Below are 16265 nucleotides of genomic sequence, written 5' to 3'. Positions count from 1 at the left end.
GTGCTGCAAATACAGGTTTCCACGCGTCGAGGGTAAGCTCCGCGTAAGGTAAGCTCGTTGACCTAAAACTGTTCTCTGTGCGAGACGTAGCTGAGAATCTTTCCGTTAAGATTCAGGCTACAAGGCAGACAGAATGTGCTGCTACCTAGCGCTGAGAGAGAAAGTGCAGAGGAGCCCAGGCGTGTTTCGGCAGAGGCAGCAGCCTGGAGCATTTCTCTGCCGGCACCGTGCTCTCTGGGCGAGAAGTAGACACCGGTTCCACTCCGGCACAATGAAGGCGCAGAGCACGGAGCTGGCATGCGCATCGCACAGGCTGCAAGAGGAAGCGTGGCTGCCTCTCGCTTGTGTGTGGATTCACGTTAGCACTTGAAAACAGAAAGTTCAAGCTGCGGCTACTTGTGCTGCTACCTATTTCTCTTCCAGCTTTCCCTGGAAAGAGTTGTGCCCAGCTTGATGCTTGGAGATGCAGAGATGACAGTGGCAGATGCAGCGGAGAATGGAAATACAAAGTGCAGCGGAGAGTTTCTGGTGCTTTTACATGAGGCAAGGGGAAAGTGCAGCCCAGCAAAGGCTTTGACTTCTGGAGCCTTTTTCTTTGGCAGCAGCTGCTGCAAGTGAGCAAGGGAGCTGCGAGAGTGAACAAGGGGACGGTCCGTCTATGTGAGAAGGAAGCTGCCGAGCCGCAGTGTGTTGTGCTCAGTTTCAAGGCTGCCTGGAGGAGGGGGGGACTTGAAGAACGCCTTCTTTCTGGACGCCTCCTTCTGGCTGTGCTGCAGCTGCATGCACTCTGCAGCACTGAAGGTTTAGGAACCTGCTGCTGGCGTGGTTGTGTCCAGGAGTGCAAGGGCTGCGCCTTCCTTTCTGAAGCAGCCAGAGCATTCTCAGCTGCATCTGCTTGTGAAGCAGCTCTTGGCTGGACATTGGAAATTGGCTCCCCTGCGTACATGAGCCCGGTGTCCAGCTGCTTCGTTCTTCGCCTTCTGTGCTCTGGACAGAAGTGAAGCCCAGCCATGGCTTGGAGCTTTGCCGCTCTTCAGCGTCAACACTGCATGCAGCCACAGTGTGCTGTGCAGGGATTTTCCTTCAGCTCGACGGACAAGCATTTTCTTGCTGTTTCACCGAGTGCAAACTGTCCGTGTAGCTCTCGCTCAGCGAAATGCGTTTGGAGAGAAGCACTTGCTGGATTAGCCTTTCGCTGGCCAAGACTTTCAACACAGCACCACAATCCGGGCGACGACGAGCGGAAAGGACGAACATCTTTTGGTCCTGGCACGTTCTTCTGGGCGAGACGTCTATCCGCCTCTTCGCTCCCTGCAAGGCTGTAAGCTTGGCGGTGGCCCTTGCAAGTGAGAAGGCAGGTGCAGAGAGCACCGCGTCTGCCGGAGCTGTGCAGGCTGGAAAGGAAAGAGGGCTACCACTAGGATGTGCTGCAAATACAGGTTTCCACGCGTCGAGGGTAAGCTCCGCGTAAGGTAAGCTCGTTGACCTAAAACTGTTCTCTGTGCGAGACGTAGCTGAGAATCTTTCTGTTAAGATTCAGGCTACAAGGCAGACAGAATGTGCTGCTACCTAGCGCTGAGAGAGAAAGTGCAGAGGAGCCCAGGCGTGTTTCGGCAGAGGCAGCAGCCTGGAGCATTTCCCTGCCGGCACCGTGCTCTCTGGGCGAGAAGTAGACACCGGTTCCACTCCGGCACAATGAAGGCGCAGAGCACGGAGCTGGCATGCGCATCGCACAGGCTGCAAGAGGAAGCGTGGCTGCCTCTCGCTTGTGTGTGGATTCACGTTAGCACTTGAAAACAGAAAGTTCAAGCTGCGGCTACTTGTGCTGCTACCTATTTCTCTTCCAGCTTTCCCTGGAAAGAATTGTGCCCAGCTTGATGCTTGGAGATGCAGAGATGACAGTGGCAGATGCAGCGGAGAATGGAAATACAAAGTGCAGCGGAGAGTTTCTGGTGCTTTTACATGAGGCAAGAGGAAAGTGCAGCCCAGCAGAGGCTTTGACTTCTGGAGCCTTTTTCTTTGGCAGCAGCTGCTGCAAGTGGGCAAGGGAGCTGCGAGAGTGAAGCAGGGGACGGTCCGTCTATGTGAGAAGGAAGCTGCCGAGCCGCAGTGTGTTGTGCTCAGTTTCAAGGCTGCCTGGAGGAGGGGGGACTTGAAGAACGCCTTCTTTCTGGACGCGTCCTTCTGGCTGTGCTCCAGCTGCATGCACTCTGCAGCACTGAAGGTTTAGGAACCTGCTGCTGGCCAGCTTGTGTCCAGGAGTGCAAGGGCTGCGCCTTCCTTTCTGAAGCAGCCAGAGCATTCTCAGCTGCATCTGCTTGTGGAGCAGCTCTTGGCTGGACATTGGAAATTGGCTCCCCTGCGTACATGAGCCCGGTGCCCAGCTGCTTGGTTCTTCGCCTTCTGTGCTCTGGACAGAAGTGAAGCCCAGCCATGGCTTGGAGCTTTGCCGCTCTTCAGCGTCAACACGGCATGCAGCCACAGTGTGCTGTGCAGGGATTTTCCTTCAGCTCGACGGACAAGCATTTTCTTGCTGTTTCACCGAGTCCAAACTGTCCGTGTAGCTCTCGCTCAGCGAAATGCGTCAGGAGAGAAACACTTGCTGGAGTAGCTTTTCGCTGGCCAAGACTTTCAACACAGCACCACAATTCGGGCAAGGAGCAGCAGAAAGGAAGACCATCTTTTGGTCCTGGCACGTTCTTCTGGGCAACACGCCTATCGGCCTCTTCGCTCCCTGCAAGGCTGTAAGCTTGGCGGTGGTACTTGCAAGTGAGAAGGCAGGTGCAGAGAGGACCGCGATCTGCCGGCGCTGTGCAGGCTGGAAAGGAAAGAGGGCTACCACTAGGATGTGCTGCAAATACAGGTTTCCACGCGTCGAGGGTAAGCTCCGCGTAAGGTAAGCTCGTTGACCTAAAACTGTTCTCTGTGCGAGACGTAGCTGAGAATCTTTCCGTTAAGATTCAGGCTACAAGGCAGACAGAATGTGCTGCTACCTAGCGCTGAGAGAGAAAGTGCAGAGGAGCCCAGGCGTGTTTCGGCAGAGGCAGCAGCCTGGAGCATTTCTCTGCCGGCACCGTGCTCTCTGGGCGAGAAGTAGACACCGGTTCCACTCCGGCACAATGAAGGCGCAGAGCACGGAGCTGGCATGCGCATCGCACAGGCTGCAAGAGGAAGCGTGGCTGCCTCTCGCTTGTGTGTGGATTCACGTTAGCACTTGAAAACAGAAAGTTCAAGCTGCGGCTACTTGTGCTGCTACCTATTTCTCTTCCAGCTTTCCCTGGAAAGAATTGTGCCCAGCTTGATGCTTGGAGATGCAGAGATGACAGTGGCAGATGCAGCGGAGAATGGAAATACAAAGTGCAGCGGAGAGTTTCTGGTGCTTTTACATGAGGCAAGGGGAAAGTGCAGCCCAGCAAAGGCTTTGACTTCTGGAGCCTTTTTCTTTGGCAGCAGCTGCTGCAAGTGAGCAAGGGAGCTGCGAGAGTGAACAAGGGGACGGTCCGTCTATGTGAGAAGGAAGCTGCCGAGCCGCAGTGTGTTGTGCTCAGTTTCAAGGCTGCCTGGAGGAGGGGGGGACTTGAAGAACGCCTTCTTTCTGGACGCCTCCTTCTGGCTGTGCTGCAGCTGCATGCACTCTGCAGCACTGAAGGTTTAGGAACCTGCTGCTGGCGTGGTTGTGTCCAGGAGTGCAAGGGCTGCGCCTTCCTTTCTGAAGCAGCCAGAGCATTCTCAGCTGCATCTGCTTGTGAAGCAGCTCTTGGCTGGACATTGGAAATTGGCTCCCCTGCGTACATGAGCCCGGTGCCCAGCTGCTTGGTTCTTCGCCTTCTGTGCTCTGGACAGAAGTGAAGCCCAGCCATGGCTTGGAGCTTTGCCGCTCTTCAGCGTCAACACTGCATGCAGCCACAGTGTGCTGTGCAGGGATTTTCCTTCAGCTCGACGGACAAGCATTTTCTTACTGTTTCACCGAGTGCAAACTGTCCGTGTAGCTCTCGCTCAGCGAAATGCGTTTGGAGAGAAGCACTTGCTGGATTAGCCTTTCGCTGGCCAAGACTTTCAACACAGCACCACAATCCGGGCGACGACGAGCGGAAAGGACGAACATCTTTTGGTCTTGGCACGTTCTTCTGGGCGAGACGTCTATCCGCCTCTTCGCTCCCTGCAAGGCTGTAAGCTTGGCGGTGGCACTTGCAAGTGAGAAGGCAGGTGCAGAGAGCACCGCGATCTGCCGGCGCTGTGCAGGCTGGAAAGGAAAGAGGGCTACCACTAGGATGTGCTGCAAATACAGGTTTCCACGCGTCGAGGGTAAGCTCCGCGTAAGGTAAGCTCGTTGACCTAAAACTGTTCTCTGTGCGAGACGTAGCTGAGAATCTTTCCGTTAAGATTCAGGCTACAAGGCAGACAGAATGTGCTGCTACCTAGCGCTGAGAGAGAAAGTGCAGAGGAGCCCAGGCGTGTTTCGGCAGAGGCAGCAGCCTGGAGCATTTCTCTGCCGGCACCGTGCTCTCTGGGCGAGAAGTAGACACCGGTTCCACTCCGGCACAATGAAGGCGCAGAGCACGGAGCTGGCATGCGCATCGCCCAGGCTGCAAGAGGAAGCGTGGCTGCCTCTCGCTTGTGTGTGGATTCACGTTAGCACTTGAAAACAGAAAGTTCAAGCTGCGGCTACTTGTGCTGCTACCTATTTCTCTTCCAGCTTTCCCTGGAAAGAATTGTGCCCAGCTTGATGCTTGGAGATGCAGAGATGACAGTGGCAGATGCAGCGGAGAATGGAAATACAAAGTGCAGCGGAGAGTTTCTGGTGCTTTTACATGAGGCAAGAGGAAAGTGCAGCCCAGCAGAGGCTTTGACTTCTGGAGCCTTTTTCTTTGGCAGCAGCTGCTGCAAGTGGGCAAGGGAGCTGCGAGAGTGAACAAGGGGACGGTCCGTCTATGTGAGAAGGAAGCTGCCGAGCCGCAGTGTGTTGTGCTCAGTTTCAAGGCTGCCTGGAGGAGGGGGGGACTTGAAGAACGCCTTCTTTCTGGACGCCTCCTTCTGGCTGTGCTCCAGCTGCATGCACTCTGCAGCACTGAAGGTTTAGGAACCTGCTGCTGGCCAGCTTGTGTCCAGGAGTGCAAGGGCTGCGCCTTCCTTTCTGAAGCAGCCAGAGCATTCTCAGCTGCAGCTGCTTGTGAAGCAGCTCTTGGCTGGACATTGGAAATTGGCTCCCCTGAGTACATGAGCCCGGTGTCCAGCTGCTTCGTTCTTCGCCTTCTGTGCTCTGGACAGAAGTGAAGCCCAGCCATGGCTTGGAGCTTTGCCGCTCTTCAGCGTCAACACTGCATGCAGCCACAGTGTGCTGTGCAGGGATTTTCCTTCAGCTCGACGGACAAGCATTTTCTTGCTGTTTCACCGAGTGCAAACTGTCCGTGTAGCTCTCGCTCAGCGAAATGCGTTTGGAGAGAAGCACTTGCTGGATTAGCCTTTCGCTGGCCAAGACTTTCAACACAGCACCACAATCCGGGCGACGACGAGCGGAAAGGACGAACATCTTTTGGTCCTGGCACGTTCTTCTGGGCGAGACGTCTATCCGCCTCTTCGCTCCCTGCAAGGCTGTAAGCTTGGCGGTGGCACTTGCAAGTGAGAAGGCAGGTGCAGAGAGCACCGCGATCTGCCGGCGCTGTGCAGGCTGGAAAGGAAAGAGGGCTACCACTAGGATGTGCTGCAAATACAGGTTTCCACGCGTCGAGGGTAAGCTCCGCGTAAGGTAAGCTCGTTGACCTAAAACTGTTCTCTGTGCGAGACGTAGCTGAGAATCTTTCCGTTAAGATTCAGGCTACAAGGCAGACAGAATGTGCTGCTACCTAGCGCTGAGAGAGAAAGTGCAGAGGAGCCCAGGCGTGTTTCGGCAGAGGCAGCAGCCTGGAGCATTTCTCTGCCGGCACCGTGCTCTCTGGGCGAGAAGTAGACACGGGTTCCACTCCGGCACAATGAAGGCGCAGAGCACGGAGCTGGCATGCGCATCGCACAGGCTGCAAGAGGAAGCGTGGCTGCCTCTCGCTTGTGTGTGGATTCACGTTAGCACTTGAAAACAGAAAGTTCAAGCTGCGGCTACGTGTGCTGCTACCTATTTCTCTTCCAGCTTTCCCTGGAAAGAATTGTGCCCAGCTTGATGCTTGGAGATGCAGAGATGACAGTGGCAGATTGTAGCGGGTTGAGTTTGAAACAGGGCAGAAACACCAATTAAATGTAGTGGTTTTGATTCAAAATATTCATTATTTACTTATTTTCCTTCTGTGAGATAAGAATTAGGAGAAAAGCAAAGCAGGCCACAAACCTTAAACAGTTGCAGTACAATGAAAGAGCTTTATTACTAACAGAATTAAAAGTAAAGAGAAAACAACAAAACAAAATTAAAGTAAATTCCCCCCCCCCCCCTCTTTCCAGCACTTCTCTCCTTTTATCCAGCTCACACAAGGGATAACAGAACATGGGATGTTAGTCAGTGTTGCAGTTCTTGAAAAGTCTCTCTCTTATGCTTAAGGAAAAAAGGGTTTTCCTTCAGTTGCACGTGGTTCCCAAACTGCCACCAATAGCAGACCCGCCCGGAAACAAACAGTCTGCTATGTGTAGAACATCTCTCCCATGAAGAATTTCACAGTTCTTTCATACTACAGAACATGGGCCATCACATGGGGTTATTCATCTTTTTAAGGATAAGTTCTTTTGGCCTGCACACAGAGGCTTTTCTTCGCCACAAGTCTCTAACAGCCTCTTACTACTTCTATATAGCCTGGCATAGGCACTCTTCATGAACTTCATAGGCACACGTTGATTCTCCACCCCCCCCCCCTCCCATGTTCTTCAAATGGATTAAAGAGACAAACAGTTTGTGGTATTACAGTTTCTTACCACGGCATGCAAGAAGGTTTCTTTTAAGCTGCGCGCCAGAATCGCGGCACCGCCCTCTTTTCTCCTGTCGCCATGCTCAGCTCCGTCCCACGTGACTCACTTCTCTTTCTCTCTGACTCTGACGCCGCCATGTTGAAGAGTGTTCTTGTTCGGGCTTTACGGTGGGGAAAGCCTCGCTCCCTCTGTGCTGCTGGCTGCGTGGTGTCCTCTTCAGTTCCGCACGGAGTGTGCTGGCTGCAGACAGGAGGCTCTGCCGGCTCCCGCTGGCTCCGCCGGCTCCGCATGGAGAGGAGAGGGACCCGCCTGTCCCCAGAAGCCGCGCTGGATGGGTTTAGCTGTGAGCAGTCCATGGCTGGTTTTAGCTGCCTGCGGCTCTGGGACAGTCCCCCTCAGTGACCCAGGGTCCGTGCCGCAGCGATGGGAAAGGGGGAAAGGGGCAGTGGCCCCGGCCCGGCCCAGCGGGGCCGGGAGGCTCGGAGCCCCCCCACCTTCCAGCATGCGAGCTCCGACCAAAAAGGGGAAGTCCCGCCTTTCCGTGCGGTTCAAATATGTAAATTGTGAGAAGCGTAATTGGTCTTAAAGACTGTCCATCAACTCAGGGTCAACCCAACACACAGATGCAGCGGAGAATGGAAATACAAAGTGCAGAGGAGAGTTTCTGGTGCTTTTACATGAGGCAAGAGGAAAGTGCAGCCCAGCAGAGGCTTTGACTTCTGGAGCCTTTTTCTTTGGCAGCAGCTGCTGCAAGTGGGCAAGGGAGCTGCGAGAGTGAAGAAGGGGACGGTCCGTCTATGTGAGAAGGAAGCTGCCGAGCCGCAGTGTGTTGTGCTCAGTTTCAAGGCTGCCTGGAGGAGGGGGGGACTTGAAGAACGCCTTCTTTCTGGACGCCTCCTTCTGGCTGTGCTGCAGCTGCATGCACTCTGCAGCACTGAAGGTTTAGGAACCTGCTGCTGGCCAGCTTGTGTCCAGGAGTGCAAGGGCTGCGCCTTACTTTCTGAAGCAGCCAGAGCATTCTCAGCTGCAGCTGCTTGTGAAGCAGCTCTTGGCTGGACATTGGAAATTGGCTCCCCTGAGTACATGAGCCCGGTGCCCAGCTGCTTCGTTCTTCGCCTTCTGTGCTCTGGACAGAAGTGAAGCCCAGCCATGGCTTGGAGCTTTGCCGCTCTTCAGCGTCAACACTGCATGCAGCCACAGTGTGCTGTGCAGGGATTTTCCTTCAGCTCGACGGACAAGCATTTTCTTGCTGTTTCACCGAGTGCAAACTGTCCGTGTAGCTCTCGCTCAGCGAAATGCGTCAGGAGAGAAACACTTGCTGGAGTAGCTTTTCGCTGGCCAAGACTTTCAACACAGCACCACAATTCGGGCAAGGAGCAGCAGAAAGGAAGACCATCTTTTGGTCCTGGCACGTTCTTCTGGGCGAGACGTCTATCCGCCTCTTCGCTCCCTGCAAGGCTGTAAGCTTGGCGGTGGTACTTGCAAGTGAGAAGGCAGGTGCAGAGAGGACCGCCATCTGCCGGCGCTGTGCAGGCTGGAAAGGAAAGAGGGCTACCACTAGGATGTGCTGCAAATACAGGTTTCCACGCGTCGAGGGTAAGCTCCGCGTAAGGTAAGCTCGTTGACCTAAAACTGTTCTCTGTGCGAGACGTAGCTGAGAATCTTTCCGTTAAGATTCAGGCTACAAGGCAGACAGAATGTGCTGCTACCTAGCGCTGAGAGAGAAAGTGCAGAGGAGCCCAGGCGTGTTTCGGCAGAGGCAGCAGCCTGGAGCATTTCTCTGCCGGCACCGTGCTCTCTGGGCGAGAAGTAGACACCGGTTCCACTCCGGCACAATGAAGGCGCAGAGCACGGAGCTGGCATGCGCATCGCACAGGCTGCAAGAGGAAGCGTGGCTGCCTCTCGCTTGTGTGTGGATTCACGTTAGCACTTGAAAACAGAAAGTTCAAGCTGCGGCTACGTGTGCTGCTACCTATTTCTCTTCCAGCTTTCCCTGGAAAGAGTTGTGCCCAGCTTGATGCTTGGAGATGCAGAGATGACAGTGGCAGATGCAGCGGAGAATGGAAATACAAAGTGCAGCGGAGAGTTTCTGGTGCTTTTACATGAGGCAAGAGGAAAGTGCAGCCCAGCAGAGGCTTTGACTTCTGGAGCCTTTTTCTTTGGCAGCAGCTGCTGCAAGTGGGCAAGGGAGCTGCGAGAGTGAACAAGGGGACGGTCCGTCTATGTGAGAAGGAAGCTGCCGAGCCGCAGTGTGTTGTGCTCAGTTTCAAGGCTGCCTGGAGGAGGGGGGGACTTGAAGAACGCCTTCTTTCTGGACGCCTCCTTCTGGCTGTGCTCCAGCTGCATGCACTCTGCAGCACTGAAGGTTTAGGAACGTGCTTCTGGCCAGCTTGTGTCCAGGAGTGCAAGGGCTGCGCCTTACTTTCTGAAGCAGCCAGAGCATTCTCAGCTGCATCTGCTTGTGAAGCAGCTCTTGGCTGGACATTGGAAATTGGCTCCCCTGCGTACATGAGCCCGGTGCCCAGCTGCTTGGTTCTTCGCCTTCTGTGCTCTGGACAGAAGTGAAGCCCAGCCATGGCTTGGAGCTTTGCCGCTCTTCAGCGTCAACACTGCATGCAGCCACAGTGTGCTGTGCAGGGATTTTCCTTCAGCTCGACGGACAAGCATTTTCTTGCTGTTTCACCGAGTGCAAACTGTCCGTGTAGCTCTCGCTCAGCGAAATGCGTTTGGAGAGAAGCACTTGCTGGATTAGCCTTTCGCTGGCCAAGACTTTCAACACAGCACCACAATCCGGGCGACGACGAGCGGAAAGGACGAACATCTTTTGGTCCTGGCACGTTCTTCTGGGCGAGACGTCTATCCGCCTCTTCGCTCCCTGCAAGGCTGTAAGCTTGGCGGTGGCACTTGCAAGTGAGAAGGCAGGTGCAGAGAGCACCGCGATCTGCCGGCGCTGTGCAGGCTGGAAAGGAAAGAGGGCTACCACTAGGATGTGCTGCAAATACAGGTTTCCACGCGTCGAGGGTAAGCTCCGCGTAAGGTAAGCTCGTTGACCTAAAACTGTTCTCTGTGCGAGACGTAGCTGAGAATCTTTCCGTTAAGATTCAGGCTACAAGGCAGACAGAATGTGCTGCTACCTAGCGCTGAGAGAGAAAGTGCAGAGGAGCCCAGGCGTGTTTCGGCAGAGGCAGCAGCCTGGAGCATTTCTCTGCCGGCACCGTGCTCTCTGGGCGAGAAGTAGACACCGGTTCCACTCCGGCACAATGAAGGCGCAGAGCACGGAGCTGGCATGCGCATCGCACAGGCTGCAAGAGGAAGCGTGGCTGCCTCTCGCTTGTGTGTGGATTCACGTTAGCACTTGAAAACAGAAAGTTCAAGCTGCGGCTACTTGTGCTGCTACCTATTTCTCTTCCAGCTTTCCCTGGAAAGAGTTGTGCCCAGCTTGATGCTTGGAGATGCAGAGATGACAGTGGCAGATGCAGCGGAGAATGGAAATACAAAGTGCAGCGGAGAGTTTCTGGTGCTTTTACATGAGGCAAGGGGAAAGTGCAGCCCAGCAAAGGCTTTGACTTCTGGAGCCTTTTTCTTTGGCAGCAGCTGCTGCAAGTGAGCAAGGGAGCTGCGAGAGTGAACAAGGGGACGGTCCGTCTATGTGAGAAGGAAGCTGCCGAGCCGCAGTGTGTTGTGCTCAGTTTCAAGGCTGCCTGGAGGAGGGGGGGACTTGAAGAACGCCTTCTTTCTGGACGCCTCCTTCTGGCTGTGCTCCAGCTGCATGCACTCTGCAGCACTGAAGGTTTAGGAACCTGCTGCTGGCCAGCTTGTGTCCAGGAGTGCAAGGGCTGCGCCTTCCTTTCTGAAGCAGCCAGAGCATTCTCAGCTGCAGCTGCTTGTGAAGCAGCTCTTGGCTGGACATTGGAAATTGGCTCCCCTGCGTACATGAGCCCGGTGTCCAGCTGCTTCGTTCTTCGCCTTCTGTGCTCTGGACAGAAGTGAAGCCCAGCCATGGCTTGGAGCTTTGCCGCTCTTCAGCGTCAACACTGCATGCAGCCACAGTGTGCTGTGCAGGGATTTTCCTTCAGCTCGACGGACAAGCATTTTCTTGCTGTTTCACCGAGTGCAAACTGTCCGTGTAGCTCTCGCTCAGCGAAATGCGTTTGGAGAGAAGCACTTGCTGGATTAGCCTTTCGCTGGCCAAGACTTTCAACACAGCACCACAATCCGGGCGACGACGAGCGGAAAGGACGAACATCTTTTGGTCCTGGCACGTTCTTCTGGGCGAGACGTCTATCCGCCTCTTCGCTCCCTGCAAGGCTGTAAGCTTGGCGGTGGCCCTTGGAAGTGAGAAGGCAGGTGCAGAGAGCACCGCGTCTGCCGGAGCTGTGCAGGCTGGAAAGGAAAGAGGGCTACCACTAGGATGTGCTGCAAATACAGGTTTCCACGCGTCGAGGGTAAGCTCCGCGTAAGGTAAGCTCGTTGACCTAAAACTGTTCTCTGTGCGAGACGTAGCTGAGAATCTTTCTGTTAAGATTCAGGCTACAAGGCAGACAGAATGTGCTGCTACCTAGCGCTGAGAGAGAAAGTGCAGAGGAGCCCAGGCGTGTTTCGGCAGAGGCAGCAGCCTGGAGCATTTCCCTGCCGGCACCGTGCTCTCTGGGCGAGAAGTAGACACCGGTTCCACTCCGGCACAATGAAGGCGCAGAGCACGGAGCTGGCATGCGCATCGCACAGGCTGCAAGAGGAAGCGTGGCTGCCTCTCGCTTGTGTGTGGATTCACGTTAGCACTTGAAAACAGAAAGTTCAAGCTGCGGCTACTTGTGCTGCTACCTATTTCTCTTCCAGCTTTCCCTGGAAAGAATTGTGCCCAGCTTGATGCTTGGAGATGCAGAGATGACAGTGGCAGATGCAGCGGAGAATGGAAATACAAAGTGCAGCGGAGAGTTTCTGGTGCTTTTACATGAGGCAAGAGGAAAGTGCAGCCCAGCAGAGGCTTTGACTTCTGGAGCCTTTTTCTTTGGCAGCAGCTGCTGCAAGTGGGCAAGGGAGCTGCGAGAGTGAAGCAGGAGACGGTCCGTCTATGTGAGAAGGAAGCTGCCGAGCCGCAGTGTGTTGTGCTCAGTTTCAAGGCTGCCTGGAGGAGGGGGGACTTGAAGAACGCCTTCTTTCTGGACGCGTCCTTCTGGCTGTGCTCCAGCTGCATGCACTCTGCAGCACTGAAGGTTTAGGAACCTGCTGCTGGCCAGCTTGTGTCCAGGAGTGCAAGGGCTGCGCCTTCCTTTCTGAAGCAGCCAGAGCATTCTCAGCTGCATCTGCTTGTGGAGCAGCTCTTGGCTGGACATTGGAAATTGGCTCCCCTGCGTACATGAGCCCGGTGCCCAGCTGCTTGGTTCTTCGCCTTCTGTGCTCTGGACAGAAGTGAAGCCCAGCCATGGCTTGGAGCTTTGCCGCTCTTCAGCGTCAACACGGCATGCAGCCACAGTGTGCTGTGCAGGGATTTTCCTTCAGCTCGACGGACAAGCATTTTCTTGCTGTTTCACCGAGTCCAAACTGTCCGTGTAGCTCTCGCTCAGCGAAATGCGTCAGGAGAGAAACACTTGCTGGAGTAGCTTTTCGCTGGCCAAGACTTTCAACACAGCACCACAATTCGGGCAAGGAGCAGCAGAAAGGAAGACCATCTTTTGGTCCTGGCACGTTCTTCTGGGCAACACGCCTATCGGCCTCTTCGCTCCCTGCAAGGCTGTAAGCTTGGCGGTGGTACTTGCAAGTGAGAAGGCAGGTGCAGAGAGGACCGCGATCTGCCGGCGCTGTGCAGGCTGGAAAGGAAAGAGGGCTACCACTAGGATGTGCTGCAAATACAGGTTTCCACGCGTCGAGGGTAAGCTCCGCGTAAGGTAAGCTCGTTGACCTAAAACTGTTCTCTGTGCGAGACGTAGCTGAGAATCTTTCCGTTAAGATTCAGGCTACAAGGCAGACAGAATGTGCTGCTACCTAGCGCTGAGAGAGAAAGTGCAGAGGAGCCCAGGCGTGTTTCGGCAGAGGCAGCAGCCTGGAGCATTTCTCTGCCGGCACCGTGCTCTCTGGGCGAGAAGTAGACACCGGTTCCACTCCGGCACAATGAAGGCGCAGAGCACGGAGCTGGCATGCGCATCGCACAGGCTGCAAGAGGAAGCGTGGCTGCCTCTCGCTTGTGTGTGGATTCACGTTAGCACTTGAAAACAGAAAGTTCAAGCTGCGGCTACTTGTGCTGCTACCTATTTCTCTTCCAGCTTTCCCTGGAAAGAATTGTGCCCAGCTTGATGCTTGGAGATGCAGAGATGACAGTGGCAGATGCAGCGGAGAATGGAAATACAAAGTGCAGCGGAGAGTTTCTGGTGCTTTTACATGAGGCAAGGGGAAAGTGCAGCCCAGCAAAGGCTTTGACTTCTGGAGCCTTTTTCTTTGGCAGCAGCTGCTGCAAGTGAGCAAGGGAGCTGCGAGAGTGAACAAGGGGACGGTCCGTCTATGTGAGAAGGAAGCTGCCGAGCCGCAGTGTGTTGTGCTCAGTTTCAAGGCTGCCTGGAGGAGGGGGGGACTTGAAGAACGCCTTCTTTCTGGACGCCTCCTTCTGGCTGTGCTCCAGCTGCATGCACTCTGCAGCACTGAAGGTTTAGGAACCTGCTGCTGGCGTGGTTGTGTCCAGGAGTGCAAGGGCTGCGCCTTCCTTTCTGAAGCAGCCAGAGCATTCTCAGCTGCAGCTGCTTGTGAAGCAGCTCTTGGCTGGACATTGGAAATTGGCTCCCCTGCGTACATGAGCCCGGTGCCCAGCTGCTTGGTTCTTCGCCTTCTGTGCTCTGGACAGAAGTGAAGCCCAGCCATGGCTTGGAGCTTTGCCGCTCTTCAGCGTCAACACTGCATGCAGCCACAGTGTGCTGTGCAGGGATTTTCCTTCAGCTCGACGGACAAGCATTTTCTTACTGTTTCACCGAGTGCAAACTGTCCGTGTAGCTCTCGCTCAGCGAAATGCGTTTGGAGAGAAGCACTTGCTGGATTAGCCTTTCGCTGGCCAAGACTTTCAACACAGCACCACAATCCGGGCGACGACGAGCGGAAAGGACGAACATCTTTTGGTCTTGGCACGTTCTTCTGGGCGAGACGTCTATCCGCCTCTTCGCTCCCTGCAAGGCTGTAAGCTTGGCGGTGGCACTTGCAAGTGAGAAGGCAGGTGCAGAGAGCACCGCGATCTGCCGGCGCTGTGCAGGCTGGAAAGGAAAGAGGGCTACCACTAGGATGTGCTGCAAATACAGGTTTCCACGCGTCGAGGGTAAGCTCCGCGTAAGGTAAGCTCGTTGACCTAAAACTGTTCTCTGTGCGAGACGTAGCTGAGAATCTTTCCGTTAAGATTCAGGCTACAAGGCAGACAGAATGTGCTGCTACCTAGCGCTGAGAGAGAAAGTGCAGAGGAGCCCAGGCGTGTTTCGGCAGAGGCAGCAGCCTGGAGCATTTCTCTGCCGGCACCGTGCTCTCTGGGCGAGAAGTAGACACCGGTTCCACTCCGGCACAATGAAGGCGCAGAGCACGGAGCTGGCATGCGCATCGCCCAGGCTGCAAGAGGAAGCGTGGCTGCCTCTCGCTTGTGTGTGGATTCACGTTAGCACTTGAAAACAGAAAGTTCAAGCTGCGGCTACTTGTGCTGCTACCTATTTCTCTTCCAGCTTTCCCTGGAAAGAATTGTGCCCAGCTTGATGCTTGGAGATGCAGAGATGACAGTGGCAGATGCAGCGGAGAATGGAAATACAAAGTGCAGCGGAGAGTTTCTGGTGCTTTTACATGAGGCAAGAGGAAAGTGCAGCCCAGCAGAGGCTTTGACTTCTGGAGCCTTTTTCTTTGGCAGCAGCTGCTGCAAGTGGGCAAGGGAGCTGCGAGAGTGAACAAGGGGACGGTCCGTCTATGTGAGAAGGAAGCTGCCGAGCCGCAGTGTGTTGTGCTCAGTTTCAAGGCTGCCTGGAGGAGGGGGGGACTTGAAGAACGCCTTCTTTCTGGACGCCTCCTTCTGGCTGTGCTCCAGCTGCATGCACTCTGCAGCACTGAAGGTTTAGGAACCTGCTGCTGGCCAGCTTGTGTCCAGGAGTGCAAGGGCTGCGCCTTCCTTTCTGAAGCAGCCAGAGCATTCTCAGCTGCAGCTGCTTGTGAAGCAGCTCTTGGCTGGACATTGGAAATTGGCTCCCCTGAGTACATGAGCCCGGTGTCCAGCTGCTTCGTTCTTCGCCTTCTGTGCTCTGGACAGAAGTGAAGCCCAGCCATGGCTTGGAGCTTTGCCGCTCTTCAGCGTGAACACTGCATGCAGCCACAGTGTGCTGTGCAGGGATTTTCCTTCAGCTCGACGGACAAGCATTTTCTTGCTGTTTCACCGAGTGCAAACTGTCCGTGTAGCTCTCGCTCAGCGAAATGCGTTTGGAGAGAAGCACTTGCTGGATTAGCCTTTCGCTGGCCAAGACTTTCAACACAGCACCACAATCCGGGCGACGACGAGCGGAAAGGACGAACATCTTTTGGTCCTGGCACGTTCTTCTGGGCGAGACGTCTATCCGCCTCTTCGCTCCCTGCAAGGCTGTAAGCTTGGCGGTGGCACTTGCAAGTGAGAAGGCAGGTGCAGAGAGCACCGCGATCTGCCGGCGCTGTGCAGGCTGGAAAGGAAAGAGGGCTACCACTAGGATGTGCTGCAAATACAGGTTTCCACGCGTCGAGGGTAAGCTCCGCGTAAGGTAAGCTCGTTGACCTCAAACTGTTCTCTGTGCGAGACGTAGCTGAGAATCTTTCCGTTAAGATTCAGGCTACAAGGCAGACAGAATGTGCTGCTACCTAGCGCTGAGAGAGAAAGTGCAGAGGAGCCCAGGCGTGTTTCGGCAGAGGCAGCAGCCTGGAGCATTTCTCTGCCGGCACCGTGCTCTCTGGGCGAGAAGTAGACACTGGTTCCACTCCGGCACAATGAAGGCGCAGAGCACGGAGCTGGCATGCGCATCGCACAGGCTGCAAGAGGAAGCGTGGCTGCCTCTCGCTTGTGTGTGGATTCACGTTAGCACTTGAAAACAGAAAGTTCAAGCTGCGGCTACGTGTGCTGCTACCTATTTCTCTTCCAGCTTTCCCTGGAAAGAATTGTGCCCAGCTTGATGCTTGGAGATGCAGAGATGACAGTGGCAGATTGTAGCGGGTTGAGTTTGAAACAGGGCAGAAACACCAATTAAATGTAGTGGTTTTGATTCAAAATATTCATTATTTACTTATTTTCCTTCTGTGAGATAAGAATTAGGAGAAAAGCAAAGCAGGCCACAAACCTTAAACAGTTGCAGTACAATGAAAGAGCTTTATTACTAACAGAATTAAAAGTAAAGAGAAAACAACAAAACAAA

The sequence above is a fragment of the Corvus hawaiiensis genome, chromosome 14 (assembly GCF_020740725.1).
Source record: "Corvus hawaiiensis isolate bCorHaw1 chromosome 14, bCorHaw1.pri.cur, whole genome shotgun sequence".
Taxonomy (NCBI): domain Eukaryota; kingdom Metazoa; phylum Chordata; class Aves; order Passeriformes; family Corvidae; genus Corvus; species Corvus hawaiiensis.
This window is presented reverse-complemented; position numbering follows the sequence as displayed.